Source organism: Spinacia oleracea, chromosome 5, assembly GCF_020520425.1.
Source record: "Spinacia oleracea cultivar Varoflay chromosome 5, BTI_SOV_V1, whole genome shotgun sequence".
NCBI classification, from domain to species: domain Eukaryota; kingdom Viridiplantae; phylum Streptophyta; class Magnoliopsida; order Caryophyllales; family Amaranthaceae; genus Spinacia; species Spinacia oleracea.
The window spans coordinates 23,072,523-23,091,533 of NC_079491.1; the positions used below are offsets into that span (position 1 = coordinate 23,072,523).

At 35.9% G+C, this 19,011-nt stretch overlaps 1 long non-coding RNA gene across 1 annotated transcript; it reads left to right on the forward strand.

Moving 5' to 3' along the window:
- Positions 1 to 14,932: 14,932 nt before the first annotated feature.
- Positions 14,933 to 17,396, forward strand: LOC130461089 (uncharacterized). The gene is made up of 3 exons (XR_008921414.1): positions 14,933 to 15,596; positions 16,121 to 16,185; positions 17,174 to 17,396. It is a non-coding gene; the product is annotated as an uncharacterized lncRNA (long non-coding RNA).
- The last annotated feature ends 1,615 nt before the right edge of the window (positions 17,397 to 19,011 follow it).

Consider the following 19,011-nt stretch of genomic DNA (forward strand, 5'->3'; position numbering starts at 1 on the left):
TAGCAACTAATCTAGCTTTGTGTTGTGAACACAATTTCATGTTTGATGGTTTTTATCCTTAAAACAAACTTGCAACCAATAGGTGTGAAACTATTCTTGCAAATCAACAAAATTTCAATTTTGTCATCAAAACATTGAGTATGTTTTATGGCCTCTAACCATTTAAAACATTTGAGTCTATATATGGCCTCTAACCATTTTAGGGAATCTGGGTTTCGTCATAGCTTTCTTACAGGTCACAAACTCATTAATCTACATGATAATAGTTTGACTGCAAGTTGTAGGTTTCTTCACTATCTAATAGAAGAATCGCATAGCTTTAGTGACCTGAACTCCATGTTTCTTCACTATCCAATAGAAGAATATCATAGTTCCAGTGACTTGAACTCTATGACTACTTTGGGTATAGAACATCAAACAAATAGAATATCAATAGCCACTTAAAAGTCCTTTGAATATTCTGTTCTCCTTGAAGCACTTGTAAAGTCTTCTAAGAGATGTCTATTCTTTAAAGCAACTTCTAAAGTCCTTAAAGAATACGTGTTCGGATTTTCTAAAGAACTTCGAAAAGCCTCCGGAATGTCCGTTTATGTTTGTTGTTCGCCTCGAAGACTTTCGAGGTCTATTTTCTCCCACTTGTCATTTTGGAAACGAATCTCCAAAAGGACATTATTTCGAGCAAACAAACATTATGTTCTCAAAAATTCGTGGTAGAAACAATACCCTTGTGTCTCATTTGAATAAATCACAATGAAACATATATCTATACTTGGGCCTTAGTTTGTCGAATGACAAACACTAAGCTCCCACTGAGTTTTGCAACTCTCTAGATATATTTTATGAAAAGTTATTCTGAAATTACTTTTCAATAGCTTTGACGAATTTGGTTTAGTTTGGTGGTAGTTGAGCATTTTGTTTTAGAAATTATAGGAAAAGACTTTATGATTCATCATTAATCGAATCAAGTACTAATTGACTTTGATTATTCCAACTAAGATATGCCATATCTTATGGACCTAGATTGTGAAATTACAACACACAATCATTGATGATCATATTTGGTCTCAAGTAATCATGATCTAACCTAGATCTTTATGATTTCTTGCCAAATGGATTTTATACTTCTGAATCTTTGAACTAGCCAAACAGATTCAACTTATATCACATTTGAGTAAATAAACCTATATTCACTCAAATCCATGTGAAATAATAAAGTCATAAAATCTTTCTTTAGCTTTGAACTCTATTGTCTAGGCGTTCTAACAATAGTTCATATCTTTTGTTACTTTCAACAAGTAAGACTAGCTTGTCTTGAATCGATCTAGAAATCAATCAACTTTCAAAAGTCTATCAAAACAGAGGTTTTGAATGTTAACTTGTTGATATGGTCTAAGCAACAATGCCAAAGATTAGTGGAACTCAAATCAAGGGTTTGATTTGAACCTAGTAAAGTTCTTATTGTTAAAGAGTTGTTTGTTTTAATCAAGCATATTGACTCAACCCGTAAATGACCATTTCATTCAAATAAACAAACAAACATTTGTTTTTGTTTTTCTTGAATGTGAGTCTTTCTGTGTTTGAAGCAGAAATTTAGGTAGGCTGATTATGGAATAAAATAGCCATTAAGTTCCAGCCTTTGAAAGGACTTAAAACAAACTAGATGACCCTACAACTAATGTAGCATTGCCATGCTTCATTTCCCACTTGTAGGTCATTAGTGTATCCTAGCTTCCATCGTTTGAGTTATTACCGAAGTAAGAACCTCAAGCGGTATATGATACCAAGGAAATTTGATTGCTAGGTCACTGTTCTTTAAACATTTACTTTTAGGTAGAAACGGAATTGTAAATTCCTTTCATTTGTTCCTTGTTTTCCTATTTCTTGTACCCTTTCTTATAGTTTTAAGAATTGAATTCTCTAGTGTTGACTTTTATACTTTGTTAGACATGTCCAATGTCACTCCAACAAAGTTCTTACCATTTATGTTGAATATTCTGTTTCAACTAGATGATCTTACCAGAAGCTTCTAAAGTTCTCTAAGCATCGATCTATTCGAATGTCTAGGGACTAGACTCATTCGAGAAATAAATGGACAAAGATATTTGGTTGTTAACCATTGGTAAGGCTGAGCGTTTAAACTCAATGCTTTATGATCTCAAAACTACATTGTATTTTGAATTCACAAGCACCAATTGGTTTGCCATTCGATTTTGATATTCGAAAACAACCATAAAAGTCGATATAAGAAACGTACATTTTAAATTGCTCATTTTCTCTCATTTCCGTGAATCGTTCTTGGATTCACTACCAATCGAGGAAATTTACTGTTACCTTTCTAAAAGGATTTATTGCAGTGCAAGATTTTCAATTATAAACAATAATTAAAACATTCATTGAAGCATGCAAAGTCTAAACATTTATCATGAATAATAACTTGAAAATTAAAGCAATCATGCAATTTCAACAAGTTATTAGCATTTTATTCGAATTTATTGTTCCGGCAGGTGTGAATAAAATGATTCCAAGATCCTAAAATCATTGAAGAATTAAGCACAGTTTGTCGACTTAATCCTAAAACATCTTAGGTAAGCAAAAGCCTTTTGCTAATAGTCTAGAAACTATTCTTGGTTGATAGGTACGTCTAAGAACTTATTAGGTAAACCTATTGATTTTGCCACGACATAAAAGGACTCCTTACTTATATCGTTGAGTTTCACCAAAACTAACATGTACTCACAATTATTTGTGTACCTTGCCCCTTTAGGACCAATAAGTAACACCTCGCTGAGCGAAAACTATTACTAGATTGATGTAAAGGATATCCAAGCAAGTGTATATTTTGGCATGGCACCTTTTAACTCAATTTTTAAGTTTGGAACTTAAGGCTCTTACTATGTTGGTTAGATTTTAAGTGAACTAAAATCCTTAATCATGCAACATATTCAAGCTTTGATCTCATGCATATTTAAGACATATTTAAAGCAATAAATAACTTAAAGCATGCATAAGATAAATGTGATCTAGTATGGCCCGACTTCATCTTGAAGTTTTAACTTCAAAGTCCGTCTTGAAAATCTCCGTGGGAGGCACCATTTTCTTCAAATAGGATAAGCTATAACTAATTACAACTATTTGATGGTACGCATACCATATTTGAATTGAAAAACAACTTTGGTACTTTAGACCAATTACATTCAAATTAATGGCACGCAGACCATATTTTCTATCCTATTTGGGCCATACTAGTCACTTCATAACCTGTAAAACAGTACATATACAATATATACCATTCACCCATTCATTATCATGAATGGCCCACATAGCTGGTTAGTAAAACACATTATGCATCACATAAACATTTACAGCAATTAATCAAGGGCACCAATAATCTACAAATTATTCAGTCCTTATTAATTCTAATCAAGTTGTTTTAACCTTAAGGATTTGTAGACCTAATCAAGAGTTTATGACTAAAAAGGGCTCCCACTTAAACCAATAAATTCATATGCTTTACTAATTTTAAACATAAAAATGTATTTCTAGTCTAACCGGAAACATACAAATTTAATTAAAATTTAAAGCTCATATAAATTTATAATTGAATCCAAAAAGTTTAATTTAATTTCAGTCGTATTTAAATTAATTCATGATTTTAATTTTAGTAAAATAATTAGAATAAATAAAATTTATTATAATTACAATATTCAAAATTAAAATCCAAGAAAATAATTTAAATTATTAATTTTAAAATTAATTAAAATTACGTAAACTGAAAATTTCAAATTAAAATTTCAAAACGATCTAATCGCAACGCAACAATTGCACGCAACGCACGCCCAAGGGCCACACGCACACAGCCATCGCTGGCCATGTGCGCGCAGCCCATGCGCTGCGTCGCATCGCTGCTGCTCACCATCGCAAGGCATTAATCGAACACGCGAGCTGGTGCTCGCTGCGCGCGCCAGCGCTCGATGCACGCGAGCCAACACTCGCTGCGCTCGCTTGCCAGCGCTCGATCCATGCGAGCCAACGCTCGCTGCGTGCCTGTCTTTCCCACACGCGAGCTTGCGCTCATCGCGCGAGGCAACAGTATGCGAGCTGGCACTCGCTGCGCGCGAGCCATCGACGCTGTGCGTAGCGCTCGTGGCACGCGAGCTTGAGCTCGCTGCGCGCGAGGCTCCGCATGCTTGCGCGAGGCAGTGCGCGCTGTGGCAGCACGCTTGCTGCCCACACGCGACTGCTCGTGCCTTGCTCTCGCTCCTGCCCACGCGCCCATTGCTCACATCCCACGACACAAGGCAGGGCTGCTGCCTTGTGCTCGTGCACCATGCCCTTGCTCGCTGCATTCGTACCTCTTGGGCGACGAGCTCCCTTGCTCGTCGTCGCATGCCCGCACTATACAACACCCCTTAAGGGTAACACGTAGCGTCCATTGCTTTGTGCGTGCAAGTTATATGAGCGAGTCGCATAAAAATTAAAAATTTATATTCAAAATTAATGACAAATTAATAAATAATATTAATTTCATAATTTTAGGGCGAAAAATCGAAAATTTATTATTTAATTGAGTTCCGATTAACATGGATTCAAGTCTAGGTCATAAAAATTTAAAATTTAACATAAATTTACAATTTTTATGGTGGTTTTTAATCATAGGTATCTAATTAAATTATAACTAATTATGAAAATCAAATTAATTCTAAATTATTCTAATTTTCAACAAATTAATCATAATTACAAATTAGATTGCATAATTAACAAGGCTAGGCATTCAAACTTGTTAAACATATACAGTAGGTCAATCAAAAATTCAAGATTTATCAACAAGAATCGTAAATATTTAATTTAACATCTTAAATTTACGAAATTTTGCATTCGAAAAACTAAAACCTCCGAAAAGTCATAGTTAGGCTTCGAATTTGAGAATTTTGGGTTCGGCCGAAAAATACTCTTTTTGTCAAAATTTTAGAATGCCTTTTACATGCGGAATGGACACAAAAATCACTCAATTTGGATGAGTAACGAAGAAACTGCCGAAAAACTGCGTACGTATAATTAAATAAACGCAATTTGCAATTAATTAACAATTACGAAAATTAATCACCCCTTTTAATTCTTGCAAATTTGTAATATTTAACCATGTTTATGCAATTTAGATTATGAAAATAATAAGAGGCTCTGATATCACTGTTAGGTTATGATACATATGACAATTCATAAATCATGCGGAAAAACCATAAAGCCAGGAAAGCGTATTATTTACACATAATCATTTAGCATAGTTTAGATGCATACACTTTGTTGCGTGCCTTCCCTAGCTGCGCCCGAACCGAACAAGAACAAGTCTTTAGGACTCCAAATGTCGTCCCTCCGTAGATAGTCCACAGCACGTCCGGATCCGCCTTAAGCTTGACCAACTAGAATCGCCCTTAAGGTACTTAGAATTTTCGGCTAATGTAGGCAATTATATGACTGAATTTTTGCTCTCAAAAATCACTTTGAATACTTGAATCGTATATCCAAATAATGACCCTAGGCCCTTATTTATAGAGGTATGAAAAAGGAATTGTAATCCTACTAGGATGTGGATTTGTTAATTAGGACTCTAAATAACAAAGCAAATCTAATAGGATTAGGATTTTAATCTTCGCACGAATCCTAATAGATTTAGGATTTCCCGCACACGCATCGTACAAGCCGTGCACCCGCGCAGGCCTTGCGGCCCACGACAAGCGCACAGCCCATGTGCGGTGCTGCGCGCGCGCGCGCCCTTGGCTGGGCCTGGCCTTGCGCTGGGCCTGGTCGAGGCGTGCGTTGCTGCGTGCGGCTCGCTGGGCGATGGCCTGGCTTCGTGCTGGGCCTTCGTCTAGCGGGCCTCGTCCGATGCTAATTCGTACGATACGCTTCCGATTAAATTCCCGATTCCGGAATTCATTTCCGATACGAACAACATTTAATATTTCCGATTCCGGAATTAATTTCCGTTTCGAACAAATATTTAATATTTCCGTTTCCGGAATTATTTTCCGATTCCGGCAATATTTCCATTTCCGATAATATTTTCCGATACGTACCATGTTTCCGTTTCCGGCAACATCTACGACTTGGATAATATTTATATTTCCGATACGATCCATATTTCCGTTTCCGGCAATATCATCGTTTCCGGAGTATTCATTTCTTGCTTGTGACGATCTCAGCTCCCACTGAAACCAAGATCCGTCGATTCCGAATATCCATAGATGGAGTATTTAAATACTTGATCCGTTTACGTACTATTTGTGTGACCCTACGGGTTCAGTCAAGAGTAAGATGTGGATTAATATAATTAATTCCACTTGAACTGAAGCGGCCTCTAGTCAGGCATTCAGCTCACTTGATCTCACTGAATTATTAACTTGTTAATTAATACTGAACCGCATTTATTAGACTTAATATTATATGCATACTTGGACCAAGGGCACTATTTCCTTCACTAGATTCCTTAATATATTGATTCTTATTCGTTTAATTATCGTTCGTAGTTTTAGCATACAAACCACCAACCAATTCCTGTTCCCAATAGTCTAGATTAATTAATTGATAGTAGAAAGAACGCATGTTTCCCTGTGGATTCGATCCTGACTTCCCTTGCTACCTAGCTAGTGGACTTAGGTTATTTTTGATTAGGTGATACGACTTTAGCCTGTCACCTTTTAACTTGCAGAATGACACCAAGCATTAGGACCGATTCTATGGATAAGACAACTAAGATTTAGGATTTAGATTGTACTTTGGCATAGCCTAGTCTAGACTCGGATTTATTTTTTTATTCGAACATTATTCTTCCTTGAAAACTTCATTTGAACATTATTTTTTGAATATTTTGCCCATGTGACATTCAAGTTTATTTCGATTAGCGTGCTCGGTTTCGGAGCCGAACATTGTCGTCATAGGAGGCCTAACAACGACACAAAGAGTTATTTTATTTTTTACAAGTCGCTTTTAGAATCGAGTGCCTTTTCATACGCCCTCGCAGCAATTTTTTTTCGAATTTTTTTTTTTTGCTACGTATATTTTTTTTATGCGCGGGCACCGAGGCTGTTGTGCCTGACCAAAAGGCCAGGCAGCAACTTCAGCGCCCAGCAGTGGGCGTGAGAAATTTTGGCGCCCAGCCACGGGCGCTGAAAATGCGTCCCTGACTGGTACTCGTATTCTGTTCGCGTATTTGTTTTGTAGATGCGACTTAATTTTGCGTGCTTGCCTAATAACGTCCTTTACGCGTTGTGCAGCGTTTGTGGGATTCGTTACGGGCCATCCCGAGCGTCGCTTATTTTTGTGGCGATCGTTCGGGTTTGCGGAACACGTATTTTGGTATAACTCTTTGGCCAATTGGTTTATGAATGTTTGGGCAAATTTTAAGGTCGTTGGTTTTCTAGCATTATTTGTCACACACAATCACACAATTCGCTACACATAACTAACATTACATCATGAGGCAAAATAATAATATGTCATGTAGTTTATGATAGGCTTCTATGGGTAGTATTTGCACCTGGCTTGGTACCGCTTCTATCGCAGATCCAACACATGCCCCGGTCGAGGTAGTGCCTTCAACAGACGAATTTCGCCCAAGAGGCCAATCACGATGTAAGCCAAGGGGGCATGCACCAATGAGAGGGACCTAGTGGGCGAGCGATTGGGTTTGGGACGGGTGTACTACTAGCGAAAGTGCCGAGTGGACAACATTCGAAGCGTATGCACCCCCCGGTTGGCGATGGGTATCCTTAGTCCCAACTCCCGAGATGAAACATCCCAGGGAGCCAAGATTCGTTATGCGGTTCTGTCTGTTCACATTAATATGCTGATTTTCAGGTCGTCCCAACTTGATGGGGAAATAAACGCGGGGTAGGATCGTTTCACCCTTCGGCTATTTTGATTACCTACAAGCACGAGTATTTCCTTCACTATCCCCAATGGAGTCGCCACTGTGAGGGGGTCGAAAAAGCGCGAGGCTAATGCGTGACCTCGTCCCTCGTGGGTGTGACGTTTCTTTTTGTCAAATCAAGTGTAATTGGATTTCCTGTGAGTTTACACCCAATTGACTAGTAATATAGGAGTCGCCATTCAGTTTTTAACGACAATAAGAAAAACTGACAAAACCCGGTTATCGTGACATAAAGGGAGTGCAATTATGTTTGACCACGACGGCCGTAGGTTCCCTTGTGATCCCTGGTGTGGGGATCTCTCAACATACACCCGCAAGGTAGAGATTGAGGGTTCGGGGGACTGTAACTACCGAGAGGAGTACTCGCTCTTCGATAACTCCAGAGGCATGATATCCTTACTAGCTCAGTATAAATAATTGAAGGGACATGCGTTAACTATTAAACTAATCTGAGTTGATTTTAACAATATGCAACATATAATACTAGATCGATCGCGATTATCTGATTTAGATTGTATTAAGGGACCTAGCATGATAATCCAATTTCCCAACATATTATCTTTATTAGGCGTGATAGAACAATCAGATTTAATTAGTTTAACAGTTCATAAAAGGGCGAGGAAAGCAATTAAATCATGGAAAAGGGACACATTACGACGCACCCTTGAGAGGTGCGTCACGGTTCTCAGAAAACTAACCACTTTGACTTTGCTATTTCTCCTTTTATTTAACGAATCTCAAGATACGGGACAGGATACGTTCTGTTCGATTTTTGGAACGATTGCGACAGAACGCGTGATCAATTTCGCAGCGTGAGGCTTAGGCTTAGGGGTTGGAGTCAATACTCAGAAAATAATTGTGTGTTGTGTCCTTTTCACGTCGAACTTTGGGTTATATTTATAGAAAAGAGTTCGTGGAAAGATAGAATTGTAGAACTCTAATCCACGAGGAATTAGGAAAGAACACGTCCCAGGTATTTTCAGCGCCCAGGGCTGGGCGTCAAAGATTTCGGCGCCCAGCTCTGGGCGTTGGAAATAGGATCCAGGAAATTTCAGCGCCCAGGGCTGGGCGTTGAAATTGATGTCTAGGTCGTTTCTTTGTCAGATTCAGACTCTTAGAATCTGGAGTGTATGAGACTTAATCGAGTCTTTTAGTGCGTATTAATTTTATGATGGAATGCATCTGGGCCCATTACGAACTCTAGGCTCGTTAGGATTTTAATTAATACGTAACTCTTATTTTCGAATCGTATTAGGAATAGGATTCTCTCGTAATCTCTATCTCATTTAGGATTTATGTTGGAGTGCAACACCTAATTCTGACAGGTTTCTATATTTTATGACTTGCCACTTTTAACAACTACCCATTACGGTACTTACTATTTTTAGCAGGTTTCCATAAATAGCAGGTTTCGGGTGAAATGAAAAGGGTGATTGAGATTTGTTATTTTATAGGAGATGCGTTGTCAAGTGGAGATTTATGTTCTCATCATCGAACCTTCCCTTTCGGGAATGGGGACAAAAGTAGGTGTCTACAATCCCCCATGTGGACCATTTAGATACTTTATGGTTTTAATCGATGCATCGACTAGATGGTCACATGTATGTTTGTTATCATCTCGCAACCTGGCGTTTGCGAGATTATTTGCTCAATTGATTAAATTAAGAGCACATTTTCCAGATACTCCTATTAAGTCTATTCGTCTTGATAATGCTGGTGAATTTACTTCTCAATCTTTCATTGATTATCGCATGTCCATTGGGATAAATGTTGAACATCCTGTAGCACATGTTCATACACAAAACGGTCTTGCTGAATCATTAATTAAACGCATTCAGTTGATTGCTAGACCGTTACTAATGAAATCTAAACTCCAAATTTCTGCTTGGGGACATGCTATATTACATGCAGCAACATTAATTCGCATCAGGCCAACAAATTATCATAAGTTCTCCCCATCACAATTGGTTTTTGGTCAGGAACCAAATATATCCCATCTTAAATTTTTTGGATGTGCAGTTTATGTCCCTATAGCTCCACCACAACGCTCCAAGATGGGTCCTCAAAGGAGGTTGGGAATATATGTTGGATTTGATTCCCCATCAATAATCAAATATCTTGAGCCAACTACAGGGGATTTATTTAAGGCTCGTTTTGCTGATTGTCATTTTAATGAGTCAGTTTTCCCATGTTTAGGGGGAGAAAATAAACAGCTGGAGAAAGAAATTAGTTGGAATGAATTATCATTGTCTCATCTTGATCCTCGTACTAAGAAATGTGAACTAGAAGTTCAAAAGATAATTCATTTACAAAGTTTAGCAAATCAGTTGCCAGATGCTTTTACTGACCCAAAGAGAGTGACTAAGTCACGTATACCAGCTGTGAATGCTCCAATTAAGATTGAGGTCCCAGAAGGACAAAATAAAGTTGCTAATGAGTCTAAGGCACGCCAGAAGCGTGGAAGACCAATAGGTTCCAAAGACAAGAATCCTCGAAAAAGGAAAGGAGCAATGGTTGATGATGGTCAAATTGAGGATACGATCAATTTTAAAGGGCCTCTTGAAGAGACTTTAGACATGATAGAAGATGAAATTCAGGTACCTGATAATGAAGAAATTTCGATAAATTATATCATGTCTGGAATTACATGGGACCGAAATCATATCGACGTCGATGATGTTTTTGCATGCAATGTATCATTAAATGTTGTGGATGATGATGAGGATCATGAACCAAAGTCTATTGAAGAATGTAGACATAGAGATGATTGGCCAAAGTGGAAGGAAACAATTGAATCAGAATTGAAATCTCTTGCAAAAAGAGAAGTATTTGGACCTGTAGTCCGTACACCTGAAGATGTAAAGCCAGTGGGACATAAATGGGTCTTTGTGCGAAAGAAAAATGAAAATGGTGATATTGAAAGATATAAAGCAACATTAGTTGCACAAGGATTCTCACAAAGACCTGGTATTGATTATGAGGAGACATATTCTCCTGTGGTGGATGCAACAACTTTTAGATATATAATTAGTCTGGAAATGAGAGAGGGACTTGACTTACGCTTAATGGATGTAGTCACAGCTTATTTGTATGGTCCACTGGATAATGATATCTATATGAAACTCCCAGAAGGATTTAAGTTGCCATAAGCAACAAAATCAAGTTCTCGAGAACATTTCTCTATCAAATTGAATAGATCTTTATATGGATTGAAACAATCTGGGCGTATGTGGTATAATCGCCTTAGTGAGTACTTATTGAAAGAAGGCTATAAGAATGATCCTATTAGCCCATGCATTTTTATAAAGAGATTTGGATCAGGATTTGTTATAGTTGCAGTGTATGTAGATGATCTAAACATTGTTGGAACTCCTGAAGAGATTTCCATGACCGTGGAATGTTTAAAGAAAGAATTTGAAATGAAATATCTTGGAAAGACAAAATTTTTCTTGGGGTTACAAGTTGAGCACCTAAAGAATGGAATCCTTGTGCATCAAACAACATATACAGAAAAGGTGCTAAAAAGGTTCTCTATGAATCACGCACATCCATTGAGTAGCCCTATGGTTGTAAGATCACTTGAAGTGGATAAGGACCCTTTCCGTCCTCGGGAAAATGATGAAGAAATTCTTGGTCTTGAAGTACCATACTTAAGTGCAATTGGAGCATTGATGTATCTTGCTAGTCATACAAGACCTGACATATCATTTTCTGTGAATTTGTTAGCAAGGTTTAGCTCATGCCCAACCCGTAGGCATTGGAATGGGATTAAACATGTACTTCGTTATCTACAAGGTACGAAAGATATGGGTTTGTTCTTTCCTAATTTATCAAAAGAAGGTTTAGTTGGTTTTGCAGATGCAGGGTATTTATCAGATCCTCATAATGGCCGATCACAAACTGGATATCTATTCACATGTGGAGGTACTGCCATTTCTTGGCGTTCTATGAAGCAAACTATTGCAGCTACTTCCTCTAACCATTCTGAGATTTTAGCAATTCACGAGGCTAGTCGTGAATGTGTATGGCTAAGATTTGTGATTCAGCATATAAGAGAAGATTGTGGTTTATCTTCCGGGAAAGAGGCACCAACAATTTTATATGAGGATAATGCAGCATGTATTGCACAGCTCAAGGAAGGATACATCAAAGGTGATAGAACAAAGCACATCTCACCAAAATTCTTTTTCACTCATGAACTTCAGAAGAATGGCGATATAAATGTCTTGCAGATTCGTTCAAGTGAAAATTTGGCAGATTTGTTTACTAAGGCGCTTCCTACTGCTACATTTAAAAAGTTGGTTCACCTCATTGGTTTGCGCCGTCTCAAAGATCTTCAGTGATGTTGTCATTAGGGGGAGTAAATGCGCGCTGCACTCTTTTTCCCTTAACCATGGTTTTTCCACTGGGTTTTCCTGGTAAGGTTTTTAATGAGGCAGCATTTTATGCGCATTGTAAGGCATTGTATTGTTCTGGATAATGGACATCCAAGGGGGAGTGTTATAAAATACATATATTAGAATGGATGACCATTATACCTTTACCCCTATATGTGTATATATTATATATATGCCTATGGATATGGATGAATATAATATAACTACCATACAGTTTCTCTCTTCCTCTCTATCTCTTTCTCTTTACTTTTATAATAGACTTGTATTAGTGGTACTTCTAAGCAATTTTGCATTTTGGTATTGACATATTATGTGTTGGTACTCAAGATGGTTGTATTTGGATCATTTGTGTCCATATGGACACAAGCCACTTGAGGTTTAGAAACCCTCGGTGTTTCCAATTTCCAAGGGGCCGAACCTGTTAAGAACCTAAAGACCGGACTTAAGTTTTGGTAGTCAAAGTTTAGTTTCGCCCCCTAGTTAAATTTTTTGAATACCCTCCAAATGTACCTCGGCTTATTTTTATTGGAAATTATCTTTAGTAACCTTAAGTTTTGCATTTTTAGTTTCTGTACATAACTAAATAATAGAATTAATGATGGTTTAACTGTTTAACCAATTAATTAATTGTGGCTAATATCTCAATGTACAAAAATACCTTTTTTAATCGGTTAACACACCATCCACCTATACTGATTGTGACTTTTCATCAATTGAAACGTTTCATAAAAAAACCATTATAGATCAATTGAAGTGTTATCTCAATGAAATGTGGGAATCTAAAGATGATTATTTAAAAACATTGCAAATTCAACATTTCTTATAATGTAAGCAACTACTTGGCTGCACAATAATGAGTTAGGTGTTAAAGTTTATCGGTTTGGGTTTATGCGGAGTATAAGATAAGGAGGAAATGATTCAGACGGAAATACTCTATTTCACATAATAGGAATTGAAGGAAAAGTAGGTTTTAAGGGTACTTAGGTAACTTAATCGTTAATTCACTACAATTAGTCTAATAATGTAGTTTTTAACCATAAAATAAGATAAAACCATCATTAATGTCATTGTATATATAGAAACTTAAGGCTACCAAAGATAAAATTCTTGTTTGCATTTTACCAAATAGAAAAATAAGAAACTTAAAGGTTACCAAAGAGAATTTTCCTATCTATCTATATATTATACTAAAAGAGAGGAAATCAATGTGGTGATGACAAATGTCACTCATTGATTCGCCTCTCTTTTAATTAAAAATATATTTTAAAAAGATTCCATATAACATAATGCTTAATCTAAAAAAAAATAGTTAAAGTAAATAATATCGTAATCTTATAAGGAGAAAGTTTTTTATATTACATATACGCATATCGTTTTCCTAACCTATGTTTATAATGTAGCAATTATATATATGGAGTACTAACCATAAATAATTTATGGAGATTCTCTCTAATATCGTAATTAGATTTTTTTTCTTAATAAGTTTTATTTTCTGTTTCCTTTCTTCTTCTCTGTTTCTTTCAGTCTTTTTTTTATATGAGTATAACTAATCTCGCAGTTATATTCTCATACAAGTTGTCCCCTATCAATCATTAATTATTTTTTCATCTCATACTCAGAATTGCGACAAACTTCGTGAAAATAAAATACCGGAGTATATGAATTGCAACAAACTTCCAAAAAATAAAATACCTATATGAATTGCAACAAACCTTCAGAAAATAAGCTCTACAATCTTTGACATAAAATATTGCATTTGTTCAAAAAACAAATTCTCTTATACAATATTAAGGGAAACGTGTATATTCTCTTATCTATATCAATGTGTACAATGACGTACATTAATACTGAAAAATTATATCCACTATTATTATATGGATAGCTGAAACATATTTTTGTATGTTTTTTTTTGTTACACCACATAAAAATATATTATATGAACAAAAAAGCTCAATATGGAAAGTTTCAATTCAATATATATCGTCCGTATATATCATTCAAACAAAGCCCTAATTTAAAGAGGATATAATATGCAAAATGATCAATTTAATTAAAAATTAAACATATGTAAGAAGAGTGCATTATGTGATTCAGATTTTAAGCTATATGTTTATATAGGTTTTTTTTTTCTTCAGCTCCTCCGTAAGTTGTGTATCCCAGGACTATGCTGCAAATTAAAAAAAATATATAGTATGAATTGGATTAACAATTTTTTGTTGTATAACATCAATTGGTATATAAAAAATGACATAAAACAGGTAAGAAATTGACTTATTCATATCTTAAAGAAAATTAGAATCTCCTATTTTGAAAAATAATTCAATTAAAATAGCGTAGAGGGTAGTTGTGTTGCTTTGTTATTGGACATTCAAAAAGAAGAAAATAGGAATGTTAAAGAGAATTTCAAAATCTGTAATCCCAAGTAAATTTATAGATTTTATTAAATATATTTTAACGTATATTATTTATATTTAAATAGAATTTATGAATTTTAGTAATAAATATATAATTAACGTATATTCATTTTATTTACGTTTTAAATATTTTAACGATTTATGAAATTAAAAGTAATTTTAGAATTTTACGTTGAAAAGAATTCGAATTACGAAAACGCGTTCGATTGTATTTGGAAAACAACCTTAACCGGTTTTGGATTCAAACAAACTCAATTCTAATCCTAGCCCAAATTGACAAAGCCCAAAACAAGAGAACCCATATCCTCAACCCATAATTTAATTTCACGTGAAACAAAAGAAACAGCAAAACCCTCCCCTTTGAAACTTCACGTGAAAACCCAAAAAGCAAAACCTCTCCCTCTCCTTTGGCTGAACGCCGACCACCACCACCACCTGTCGTTCCTGCTTCCCCTGCTTGCAGCGCCGCCGCCGTCGACCAACTACACCGCCGGTAGTCTCCTTCCTTCTCCTCCCTTTTCGTTTTTCTTTTTCTTTTCTTTTTCGTTATTCTTCATCTCTCCTCACTCGATGTTTTCTGATTATCCAGCCAGCACCACCGCACGGCCGCCTGCCGCCGCCAGCCGCGCCGCCTAGTCCATCGACCACCTCATCACTGCCGCGCCTCTGTCCGTTGGCCGGATTCTCTCTCCCTTCTCCTCCAACGCACGCAAGAACCCCCCTCCCTTTGTTGCTTCTTGCTTCATGCTCCGCACACGCAGCCACCACCGGCGCCACCTGTGCCGAGCTGTTGAGTTCAGTGCCGGTGCCGCACCGCCTTGCCCGCCGCCCTGCACCTCCCCTCTCTTCTAGTTTTTGGTTAATTCTCAACCCTAAACTAAATTATGTTTTAGTTATGTTTTAATTAAATATGTTTTATTAGTTTAATTCATGTTTCTTGAATTAAATTATAGTTTTATTATTAAGTTAGAAATTTCAGATTATATACTTTGCATAATTAATAATTTAATTTTCAGATTTATATATTTGAATTAAAATAAGGATTTTAATTATTAAAACATGAATTTTTAAGATTTTAATAATTTTAAAATCATGATAGAACGGTTATGAATTATTAAAATTATTATTTTATGTTCTAAGCATGATAATTTGGTTTTGGGAAAGCTTTAAACGATTTCATATTGCTGAAAATTTAAAGTACGATGTTTGCAAAAGCTTTCAACGAATTTCAATCACTAGTTCAATAATTATAATGCTAGGAAAACAAATGTTCAAGTTTTGATATTGGGCAAAGTTCTAAATATGTTTAGGATGCATTTAGAATGCCTTATTATGGTTGTCAATTATTAGAAATTGATTGAGATTACTTGTTGGTTGTTTAGGTAGAGAATTCTCTTTAGACGACTTTTGAAAGTGTTAAAGTGGCCTATCAGTTTGTTTACACAAGGTACGTACATACCTGTGTGCTTGGAATGTGTGCTAATTGTTGAAACCATGTTGAATTGTTGATGAACTTGGTTATGTTGATATCGTTGATGAATTTAGTCAGGTTGAATATTGCATGTTTAATACTGTTGGTTAGACATATTGAACCTATATTGCATTTTGAGGATTATAGCATGTTAGTATGGATGATTGATACAAACATGTTTGATTGGGAACACTAGATTACTTTGTATATAATTCAGATCAGTGGATTGTTGTTCCCTTTTAGCTTTTCACTACTTTATGAGGGCCGAGGACCTCGTTTAGTAAGTTGAAACCTTATACCCATATACAGGGTAGATCAGTATTAAAGGAAAGATTGGAGTTAATTGGAATGAGTCTTGTTTGATGCCTTTGTGATCACTTACTTAATTCCAAGATAAAAGCAGTTGTAAATAAATGTGGATTGTATGCCTTATGTGATTGTTGAGTCATAACAGGGTGTCAATTTGTAAATCATGTAAAGTGAAACTGAGTAGCAATAGCTTTAGACTATGCAAGTCTAAAGTGACGGACAAACATGAGTTGGGGTTCATGGTGGTAGCCCATGGCCTTTAATTCGGACCGGATTGATCACCGTGTCCTATTTTTATTCAAACGTTCCTCGATATTGCAGGTCACTGAGGTTACGGAGTCGCGCCCGTACCTCATCTTCCTTAGTGAAGCCTCTAGCTAGAAAACTCGGTCCATTGTCTATTTCAACTAAAATAATATTATTGTTATAAGTCTAGCCTAGTCTAGTCAAGTATGGTCGTCAAATTATCATGTTTGTCTGCCCTTATTTATGTTCATTAGTATCATGTTAGGATGGTTCGTTTAATAGTATCATGTTAGGATTATTATTGCTTTTAGTATGTAGTACTCAGCTTTGCTGATTACGTGCTTTGTTTGTGTGTGTTGATCATGGCTATGCCTTATTGATCCTGTGATGACCCATCTTTGGTGAGCAGTCTCTAAGGATCAATAAGCGTTGCCCATCTACAGGTTTGAAGATGATGCATCATTGGGATCGGGATTAGAGAGCTTGTATTTAGATTTGTTTGGTTAAGAGATTTGGTTTGTTAATTTGGATTTGAAATTTGTCGTACTATTTGTATTTCCTTATTTCCGTTAATTGGTTTTTAGACTTAATATGTAATCGATTATTTATGAACCTAAAAGTTAGTTTTACGTTTTCCGCTGCAAAATTCTGAATAAGCCGTTACGTTTTCACACGGGCGATAATACTTTGATAATTCTCTATAGTAATATTTATAAAAGGGTTATTTTAGAAAACGAGAATTGTCGGGGTGTTACAAAATCTATATTTATTCTATTAATATATTCATGTTTAATAGTACTTAGTAAAGTAGATTGATTTAATTTAGTAGGGAGTATATGGACTAACATTAAAATTCTATGAATCGTGCATCGATGTGGAATTGACAAGTGTCACTCTGTAATGGTATTTCTTTGTTGTTGGACATTCAAAAAAGAAGGAAATAAGATGCTAAATAGAATTTTAGAGTCCATATTCATATTTATAGTTTATTAGTCTATTAATGTAAACATTTCCACATTAGTAATTAGTAGAATGATTTTCCCGTCAAAAGAATAGTAGATTGATTTTAAATAACTGTATAAATTGATATTAATTTTTTTGAAACCGTGAATCGCACAAGTGTAATACTATCTTTGCAATAGTAAACTGTTTGATATATATGTAACTAAGTTATCTGACGCGGGGATTGAAGAAAGTTTTGACCCTCAGCATCGGCCCAATCAAACATGGTTGACCCCCATCATCAACCTCCAAGTGGACGGGGAAGGAGATCAACCATGTGGTTTACGGGGATAAAAAAAGTTTAAGACGCGGTGATGGGGTTATTCGCCATGGGTATTAGAGCAATGATAATTTTGGATTCGACCTGACCGCCTCGCTTATCATTTATCTAATTGATTAGTATATCAATATTTTTTTTATTACTAACCTACATATTATAATTTTGTTTATTTACTCAAACACATAATCAGATAACTGAGTTACCAAACACTCTAGAACAAAGTTTTAAAATTCAAAACTCTCATACCAAAAGAAGAAAATATTACCGGACCCAAAATCGAGCTTGAGGCGGGTGTGGATTGTCGGGAGGGTTATGGAGCGGGGATGAGTATTTTCTTTTGTACCTCGCGGCAGTGAGATATATTTGAGATTGAAATTAAGATTGCGTTTGAGATGAGGATGAGTACCATACCTATCGTGGATGGCAGAGATGGGGACAAGATACACATGTACATTTATGGAGGGACCAATCCTCCATTCCCGTCTTGCCTCAAAATCATATCTATCTGAATAAAGTATATTGTGTGTGTGGGTGTTAAGTTATCGAGTACAAGGGTAGATGGTGTGTAGTGTTAGGTGATATCGACTAGGATATGATTATCTAAGTAAATGGTGGATTCAAATGACTTCATTTTTTGATATACATTATGAACATGGGTGAAAATAAATTTATATACGTACCCTTAGTTGTATTAATTTTAAAAATAAAATAAAATAAGACACTGAATGGGTTACGTGCCATAACATATCTATCCATCATTAATTTTAATTAGAAAAATACCTATAAGCTCTATTGATAATAAATTGTCAATAACTATAAGTTTTCCTTCAAAATTAATATGTAGATTATAAATCGTGCATCGCACGGGTAATATCTAGTTACTATATACTAAAAGAGACACCAGGAATGATACGTGTCACTTCCTGGTGAAAAATTTTCTCGCCAAAAACTCTTTTCTAAAGCGA